The sequence below is a fragment of the Podarcis tiliguerta genome (assembly GCF_965153285.1).
Source record: "Podarcis tiliguerta genome assembly, chromosome: 4".
NCBI classification, from domain to species: Eukaryota; Metazoa; Chordata; class Lepidosauria; order Squamata; family Lacertidae; genus Podarcis; species Podarcis tiliguerta.
The window spans coordinates 40580497-40590748 of NC_139537.1; the positions used below are offsets into that span (position 1 = coordinate 40580497).

Here is a 10252-nt window from a genome sequence, read left to right on the forward strand (position 1 = left end):
GCGTCCCACTGCGGAGCACGCACATCTCACCTCCAGGCTTGGTCCGCTCATCCCATGCCAAGAAAATGATCTTCAGTTTGGCATCTCCAGTCAGCAGCACCAGGCTTGAGAGTCCCTAAAGCCAATGGTATAATAGTCCAGTCTGTGAAGAGGGTGGCACCTCTGTAAACAGCAACTGAAGTGAAGTGTAGCAGTAAAAGCAGCTGAGACGACTCTGGCTCAGGAACTGCAGCCGGCACGGCTTCTTCTATTGTTTCATAGAATAGGAGAGCCAAACTAGGTTCTCTCACCGCCACCTGCTGGATATTTAAATCACTACTCCATCAAAGCCTATCGGTTCCTAAGTAATACACTTACTCCTGAGAAAGCCCCCGAGAGCTATTGCAAGCACTAAGTGCTGCTCCCGTTTACATCACAAATCACTTTCAAAGTAGAGGATGTCATGCGGGAATGCATGAAGGTTTGTAATTGTTGGTGGCAGTTCAGTATTACAATCCTGCCACCCAGGATCTGTAATCTCATCCACATCACAGAATCTCACCACCCTTCAGCCACCTGAGCAAAGAGTCAAAAAAATCACCAAAACTCACCTGCCTGTTTCTCCATGTTTGCTTCTTTAATCCTGGAATATCTGTTGCTTCTGAAATTCCAAGGATCAAATCTGAATCTATATTCACATGAGTCATATTTCTTCAATTTTGTATTGTTCAGATCTTTGGTAAACTGCTTTGAGAGTCTCCTGAGGCAATAAATTGGAATATAAGTATTCTAAAGAAATAAATATCACCTGCTTTTCATATCTTAGAATCCTTTAGACCCCAGAAACATACCTGTGTTTCTTCAGGTCATTAGACCCAAACTCATCAGCCAGAATGACTTAGGGATGATGGGAGTTGTAGTCCAACAACACCTGGGAAGCCACAGGTACACCACCCCTGCTTTAAAGAAAAAACTGACATGCTGTACTAGTGAGAAGCAAAATTCTATTTTCCTATTAGCTAATCATTTAACATTTACCACATAATATCTCCACCCACCCACTCTAGCACAGTATTAGCAATCCAATATTTTCAAAGGAACTCCCATTTTCCTAAGAAAAAGAGAGTTGAAATCACCTTATTTTCCTCCTATAAGGCAGTTTGTCAATATATTTTTTAGGTTTTAATGTAAACATCCATTTCCATTTGATACTCTGTTACTGCACTCACAATATCCCTTCTATCTTTCTTTATCCATTCTGGCAATTTCAGTGGAAGAACATCTCCTCCTTTTAATAGCCTCAGACAACAATTTTGGTAATTGCAGGCTTCTTTGCTGGTCATGCAGTCTGTTCCAATCGCTGTAAAATATCTCTGAGTTTGGATGACCTGGAAGTCTTTTCTGCATGGTTTGCCTGCCATGTCATTTCTCATATGCCTTCTGCATCATCAGCACACCCTGCCTTGTTTACAACAAGGGGAAGACTTTTTATCCCATCTCCCTCCTCCTAATTCTGGTAGGCAATTCATGGTACTCTCCAGATGTTGTCAGACTACAACTTCCTTTAGTTCCAGCCAGCCTGTGTGATTGTCAAGGATGATGGGAGTTGAAGTCCAGCAAATCTGAAGGGCACTGAGTTGACAATTCCTGCCCTGGTCTATAACTGTAGCCCAGGGTTTGCTTGAGTTAAACAGCATGCCAGCCTCCTCTTGTGTGGGACATTCTTTTTTTAAATAATAATAATAATAATACTAATAATAATAATAATTTTTCTTAATGTGTTGTCAGCATTTTTATGTGAATTTTTCTTAATAAACATATTTTTGTATGTAGCTTTGACCCCATTTTTTGGCAAGCAATTCCCTCTAACTGCATGCATTTTGTATGCTATTTGCAGTAATATTTGCCTGATATGTGTACCTTCTTTTGCTGGAGAACTGCAGCTGGAGAACTTCGGAGTGTACATTTGAAAGGATAGCTGTGTTTCTGTTTGCACATTGTTTCAAAAAGTTCAAATTTGGTAGGCTTGCCTTTAAATACCCCCATCCCTCATTTATCCTAAACACTTCCATTGGGATGCTGCTAAAGTTACCCTAAAACATGCCCTCCAATTTTTCAGCAGTTCTCTTCACCTGTAAAATAGATTTTTTTTTGGGGGGGGGGTGATTTGTTTCATTTGCTGGGCACTTTAGAATTTCTTAATAATTTCAGTAGGTGAAGGATTGAGCTTGCTTCATTATTGTGACTACAATAATGGCAAACACTACCAAGAGGTAGTGTTTGCCATTTACTTTCAATTAAACATTTTTTCAGTGCTCTGCAACCTGCCAGGGTCATCTGAAGACACCCATTGAAGTTTCCGTGGGCATGAAGCATGAGAACTTGGAGAGGCCAGCTGCCAGGTGCTTAAGATCAGTATGATAACTGATTTTGTATTTAAGAAAGTAGTTTCTTTTAGCTTACATTCCAACCCCCTTCCACACACACACACACACACACACACACACACACACTGATTTATTTAAAAGTAAAAAGCCATTGCATAAATAATGATAATGATAAAATAGCTGCTAGGTCAGGAGAATAGTAGGCAGCCTTCCCAGATCTCTGAACTTGTAGAAAAAACTAGCTAAGGACATCATGGGTTTTTCAGGAAGAATGGGCAACCAGGAGGCTGTATATGCAGACTGCTGGAGATAGAATTTGCATAATGAAGGTTCTTGGCCACCTCGAAAGCAAGGTAAGTGCAACAAAAACCCCTGCACCCACCCATTAGAATTTCACCAGAATTGTCTCACACCTTTCATAATTTTTGAATGCAAATTCTTTTTTTCATTAATTAGTGGACCTCCATAAAAATCCACACATAATAAATCACCAGCAGAGCATTAGTTGCTTCTGTTCTATTAAAAGGACCTGAATGTTCCCAATATAGTGGTACCTTGGTTCTCAAACTTAATCTGTTCCAGAAGTCCGTTCCAAAACCAAAGCGTTCCAAAACCAAGGTGCACTTTGCCACAGAGAGTAATGCAAAAAGGATTAATCCATTCCAGACTTTTTAAAACAACCCCTAAAACAGCAATTTAACATGAATTTTACTATCTAATGAGACCGTTGATCCATAAAATGAAAGCAATAAACAGTGTACTACAGTCACTCACTCACTCTCTCAATCAGTAGCTGAACTGGATTCCACACAGTAGCAAAAACAAAATTCAAAAGCCACAAAAATGCCAAATAAATAGCAAAAACAGACAGACCTCAGTGTAACACTCAAAATGGAAGTGTGGCACTTAAATTGGAAGTGTAACACTCAAAATGGAGCACATTAGGCTTCGGAAAAAAGTTCACAAACCGGAACACTTACTTCGAGGTTTGCAGTGTTTGGGTTCCAAGTTGTTTGAGTCCCAAGGCGTATGAGAACCAAGGTACCACTGTAAAGGGATGGCTGAACTGTGCTGCTACAGGAAGGGAAGAGCTGTAGCTCAGTGATGGGAGAACTCTAGGCCAAAACCCCAGAGGGTTGTTGCTAGTCAGTGTCAGCAGCATTGAGATAAATAGACCAACAGTCTAACTCAGCATGTCAGATTCCCATGTTCCTGTGGGCGTAACTACCATTTCAGTGATGACAAGACAACAAGGGCAGTGTGTATCAAGTCAGAACCCGAGAACCATGATTCTGACAACTGAAAGACAGTTCAGCTGTGACCCCGTCCTCCTGGGCCAGGTGCTACACTGTGAGAGAAGACGGGGCAGACACGTTCATCATGCCTTGGTGCCCTTCCACATGCCCTGTTGCAAAATAGGCTCTCCTGTGGGTTGCAACAGAAACACCATCTCTCTCAAGTCCTGCTGACTCAAGTGTTCCCTTGCAACGTCTGGAGGGGGAGAATCACACTTACTGGCAAGTTTCATGAGGGGGTGGTCGAGAAATGCAGTTTTCGGCAAATTACATTGTGCTGTCTCCCAGATGGCATGCTGATGGGCAGGCTAAATAACCACCTGCTGGTATCGAGATGGTTGCTCCTCCATTTGCTGAAAGTTTTCTGCCTGTGTCTGCATTAGTGAAAATGTTAAATCCCTTAAGAATAAACCTCAGCATTTCCCCAAGTATATTTAGCATTGTCTTTGTTCAAAGCTTTATTTTTTTCTATCATTTACAAATAGATTTTTATAGAGAGAATTTTTTAAAAAAAAACAAACAGAAAAAGACAACTTACTGAGTCACCTCCATTAGACATTGACTAGTTTCTTCCAGGTTTGCAGAAGTACATATTTGTCTAGCCAAGTCTGCCTCAATTAGTCAGTTGGTTTCCTTTTCCTGAGGAGAAAGCTTGAGGTCATACTTCAGACCTCCACATTCCTAATTTATTTTGACAGAATCCATATGTTAGATTTTCTGAGTTACTTGTTACAATATCATCTAACTTTTGTCAATTTCTACCCATCTACCCACAGCAATTTCTGTCTTTTTCAGACATAGCATACAGACAATGCTGAACAGATGTAATTTTAGACTCAACCATGACCTTATGTTTATCTCCCGCTTACCATCTTTTGATAATCTGTTACTTCATAATGTGGTGATCCAGCCCTGCTGTGTTTGCCAGCCACCCTAAGGAGTGCTCTGAAGTTCTCTCTCCAAGTCCTGACCTGATAGCACTACTACTTAAGTCCCTACCCGGCCAGTGCCTAAACCTGCTTTTTTCCTTCTCCCTTGCAATCCCATTTCCTTTTATGTTGTGATTTTATATTGCAAGCCTAATACCAGGGGCTGGCTTTCTATTTTTTTAAAACAAAAACAAAAACTTACCAGTAAGCCTCTGTAGGAGACTTTTTGGCTGAAGAATGGGTTAAGGTAAAGGTAAAGGGACCCCTGACCATTAGGTCCAGCCGTGGCTGACTCTGGGGTTGCGGCGCTCATCTCGCTTTATTGGCCGAGGGAGCTGGCGTACAGCTTCTGGGTCATGTGGCCAGCATGACTAAGCTGCTTCTGGCGAACCAGAGCAGTGCATGGAAATGCCATTTAGCTTCCCACCGGAGCGGTACCTATTTCTCTACTCGCACTTTGACGTGCTTTCGAACTGCTAGGTTGGCAGGAGCAGGGACCGAGCAACGAGAGCTCACCCTATCACGGGGATTCGAGCTGCCTACATTCTGATCGGCAAGTCCTAGGCTCTGTGGTCTAACCCACAGCGCCACCTGCGTACTGAAGAATGGGTTAAAAATGCTTTAAATCAACAAATAATAGAAAAGCCTGTTCCCTTGATTCTGCCACCTATTCAGCTATCACACCTCTGCTACCCTTCATGTGTGCCTTTGTAATTATTTACTCCTACAACCCATTCCTTCTCATCTACCTCCTGAATTAATACCATTCTCCATAGCAGATACCCCTGTTCATTTTGAAAAGAGCTTCATTCCCTTAAGTATCCCATGTTATTGTTACTTACAAGCATCAGTGACTCAGTATGGCTCTCCTTTGCTTTTATTTTAGCACTGAGCTTAACCAAGGCTTTTGTCGGCTTGCTACTGAATTCTCTCTCTTGCTGTCTCTCTGAAAAGTTCAGGTTATTAATGAGAAAGGTACATAGCATTGTACAGTAGTTTCTGGCGACGTATATAGGGCACACGTAATTTTTTTTCAGTGAACATTTTAGGAACCTAGGAAGATGACTTATACTGAGTCAGGACCTTAAAGTCTGTCTGGCTCAGCTTTGTCTACACTGACTGAAAGCAGCTCTCCAGAGTACCAGACAGGAGTCTTTCCCCAACCCCAACTTGGAGATATTGAGGTTTGAACCTGGTACTTTCTGCATGCAAAGCCTATTGCTCCACATCTACACTACCACTGATCCTGTGGTCTGGTCAGCTGCAAGATTGCTTTCTTTTCATTTTCTACCCAAACTCCCACAATGCTCTGCTTCCTCTGTCAGGCCTTTTCTATTCTGGTTTTTTGTAGGGCCTTCCTTGATGGAGCGTCCTGGCTTCTGTGCTTCACAAAGAAGAGTTGTGAATGTCTAAAGCTGTCACAGACTGAATGTGCAGAAGTTGTTTCAACTAAAGATGTCATTTCCCCTTCAAATATATGTAATATGAAAAGGATACTTGCAGCCTGTGAATGTGCTGCCAACTCTCTTTATATTAATGCCTCTCTCAGCTGCCAGTCTTGTCTCTCTCCCTGCTCACTTGATGGCTTGGCTGTACCGCTGCTGCCTCCTCCTCTGCCTAGGAAACGAAGAGCCAGACTAAGCCTGAGAGGTGAAATGTCTGCATCTACTATCACCGGCTCTGAGGGCCCAATAATTATGGGGTAGGAAACCTTTTTCAGCCAAAGGTCCACATTCCCCTAAGAGATACATTCCAAGGGCCGCATGCCAGAGGTGGGTGGGGAAAAGCAGGTGAAGCAACAAATGAAAATTTTTATCTTTGCACAGTTGGCTAGCTTCTACACACATTCACACACCCCTTTCCGGGCAAGCAAGGGGCAGTATTAGAGTTCACAGATACATTCTATACAGGGAAAAAAATATTTGGGTTGCAAAGCAGAGCCAGTAACAGGTGGGGGGGGCGGTTCAAGAGGGCAAGAAAGAGATTTCTGGGGGGCTACATGGATTTGGCCTCAGTGCTAAGGTTCCTCACCCCTGCAGTAAAATGTGTGAGTGAGGATTTAGTTTTTCTCTCCCCTGAGAAAAATCCCTCTAGTAGGGTAGGAGAGCTGAAAATAATGCCAACATATTTCACATCTGGCAACCAATGTTCCCCTTTGGTTTCGGATAGTACATGGGTAAAAAAGGTAAAGGTACCCCTGCCCATACGGGCCAGTCTTGACAGACTCTAGGGTTGTGTGCCCATCTCACTCAAGAGGCCGAGGGCCAGCGCTGTCCGGAGACACTTCCGGGTCACGTGGCCAGCGTGACATTGCTGCTCTGGCGAGCCAGCGCAGCACACGGAACGCCGTTTACCTTCCCGCTAGTAAGCGGTCCCTATTTATCTACTTGCACCTGGGAGTGCTTTCGAACTGCTAGGTTGGCAGGCACTGGGACCGAACGACGGTAGCGCACCCCGCTGCGGGGATTCAAACAGCCAACCTTTCGATCGGCAAGTCCTAGGTGCTGAGTCTTTAATCCACAGCGCCACCCGCATCCCTTAGTACATGGGTAGGTGAGTCTAAAAAGCCCGGGACACAAATTTCCACAGCCCTCTAATGGCTATGGTGGTTCATTTACCAGAAGTAATGTATTTAGCTTTAACTCTGGAAGTGTATACTCAATTCTGACCAAACTAAGCCTCCTAGAGCAAAAAAATACAAAGGAGGCTTTGTGTGAGAGGCCAGGACTCATTGTTTCATTTTACACTTTGATTATATGCTCTTCAGCAAGAATCATCAGGCTTTGTGTGTGTGTGCGTACTTGGTTCAATGAAACACTGATTACAGCTTCTGGGTCCTACCCTAATGTATTGGGAAGCGATAATGAAGTGATCCTTTGTTTCAGATACATTAGCCAGCAATTTATAAATACACTTTCTTCTTGGAACCTCTTCTATGTCTTTATTCTAGATTTTCCTCTTCAGTCTTTTTAAACTGAAAATTACAAGGTCAGAGAGTAGGAGTGTTTGCGGCATTGTTTTCTTGCCACTGAGAACATAGCGCTGCATCATTCCAGACACTGCCAAGGCAAAAGAGTAGGGAGCTGGTGTGCACAACAGCAATAGGTGTTCTTGGAGAAGAAGGGAGTTGAGGTAAATTCCAGGGCTACATTCTTACCTCATATTCAAGTTCTTTGAGAAGATAGGAATGGTCCCTTACGCACTCACCCCACACACACGAGAGAGAGAGAGAGAGAGAGAGATGGGAGCCTCCATACTTTAAGCCATGTTTGACAGACTTGAATAACAAGCTTAATGTTGAAGACAGAGGGTGAATGGGTATACATACATTTCTCTGCGGGCAGGAGAGAAGATGGAAGATGGCAATTGTTCTTGAAGAAAGTAGGATGAGTGCCCGATGGGCAGAGGAAGCTCTCTGTTACAGCAAATCCACTTTAAAAAAGAAGCAGAATTTTTGTGTGGTTAAGAAAGGGGAAATACATTGAAAAGTATGGCATGAACTAACAAGGAATAAGAAGACATATAAACATAGTGACTCAGACTGTAACTTGCTTGAACTAACTAATTTGGAGAAGAAGCAGGAGGTAAGTAAAAACCTGAAAAGAGGTGATCTATTTTTCAAAACAAATACCGTATTTTTCCGTGTATAACACGCCTCTGTGTATAAGACGCCTCCTATTTTGGGGGACTCAAAATTAAGAAAATGGGGGAAGATTACCCCTGTGTATAAGACTACCCCCCTTTTAACATTATTTTTAGTAAAAAAAACCATAGTCTTATACACGGAAAAGTACTTACGTAATTACGTAAGGAGGAATCAGTGAGGAAGGAATAGGATACCTATCTATCTCCCTCCCCCCCACTGGTTCAGGTAACTTATTGCAAATAGGTAGGAGTCTGGACTAGATCACCTTTGAGGTCCTTTCCAGATCTACATTGCTAGGAACAAGAGTGCACCATCTCAGAGTTAGAGTGAGTTTCAATTAAAACCATTCTAGGTTTCCTTAATTATAATTATCGAATTTAACTTCTAAAGAGCCAACTACTGATAAAATCCTTTATTGTCTTTATTGTGTTTAATGAAGTGGCTAAGCAAATTGTGCTTTAGACCAGCGCAGTAATTTTTTGTGCACCAGCTGAGGAACAAAGGCAAGTTATGAAAGAAAGCCTCGCTGCAGGAGGAGTTTAAGGATTAATATCAATAAATGAAAGTGACTAGATGAATTCACAAATATCATGGCAACCAGCAAAATATTCAGACATGAATTGCAAAACCCCAATCAGCCTGAATTTCAGAGAATATAAGGACTGTAGGCCTTTCTGATTTCTTTTCTAGAAAATTCTTCTACACCATCCAAAATGCATTATGCCTGGAAAATGAATTAGGATATATCATATATGTATGATAAATACTACCCATCACCCACAATACCTCTAGGAACAGGTTTGTTGTGTAATAACTTAAACAAGAGTTTTGTAGGGTTTATTTGTCCAACTTTACACAATTTGGATATTTGCTTGATTAAACTGGAAAGCTAGAGGGCATTTGCCACTGGAAATAAATGGAGTGCAAAGTGTCTGAAAGTGCATTTTTATAGCACCCACTCAGAAGTAATTACCACTGAGTACTTTTCCAATGGGACTTACATCCACGGAGTTATAATATGACCTTTACCTACAGGAGAGTAAGGGGTAAATGCCACATTTATTGTGAAAGAATACAAGCCCAAATATAACACCAATAACATGAATGTTCCTACTTTGCCTTAGATTTCGAAGACTTTGCTTTCCCCATCTTTATTATTAATATAAGCTTTATTCTTTGTCATGTGTATTCCAACTTCTTTTTTTTTTAAAAAAAAAGCAGGGTCATACATAGGGGTTATTCTATTTATCCTCACTACAAACCTGTGAAGTCAAGTAGGTTCATATTTTCTGTAAGTGAAAATAATGCTAAAAAGAAAGAAAGAAAGAAAGAAAAGGACAAGCTAGTATTGAAGTTTGGTATATAAATTTCAGCAGAGTGCAGAAATAGTCTGGGAAGACTGCTGGCTGAAAGAATCAAGAAACTTGTGGATTATTTATTGTTAGAAACAAAGCTGTACTGAGTCCAAGGTTACATGCGGCCACCATGGAGTCATGAGGCTAACAAAAAGAACACTAGCATGAACTGTCTGAAGAAGAGGCAGTAGGAAGGAAGTAAAGCGTGAGGAAATACAATCTACAAATAGTTACTTGTAGTTAATAAATCAGTAAGTAATTAACAAGTCGGCAAGGGAAGATTAGGTTATCTTTCTGTCTATCTCCAAACCCCTCAGTTTAGGTAACTTATTGCAAATGTTCTTTCCTCACAACACTCAACAAAAATGCTAAATATTAATGTTTATTGTAGCTCAATGCATTGATATTTTCAGTTTGCTCTAGATTGCAACTATTGACATGGAAATGGAATGCTATACAAACTTTTTAAAATATTTGGGATACGCCGAACAGAAGAAAAATGTAACCATCATTCGATACATTTACATCAAATGAAAAATACAAAATAGTATTTTTTGTTACCCGTAACTTGATAGATGTTAAAACTTTAAGCAAATTTTGTAGACTAACATGCCATGCAAACAAAAGTTATTTTAATATTAGCCAAATTATAAACTATCAA

At 41.3% G+C, this 10252-nt stretch overlaps 1 protein-coding gene across 1 annotated transcript in view; it reads right to left on the reverse strand.

Moving 5' to 3' along the window:
• The window catches only part of HTR1F (5-hydroxytryptamine receptor 1F), a 98306-nt gene extending 98053 nt beyond the window's left edge, over positions 1–253 (reverse strand). Inside the window, exon 1 of the mRNA XM_083439280.1 lies at positions 31–253. The gene's annotated coding sequence lies outside the window, so the exon portion shown is untranslated. The remainder of the gene's footprint in view (positions 1–30) is intronic.
• Positions 254–10252: the final 9999 nt, after the last annotated feature.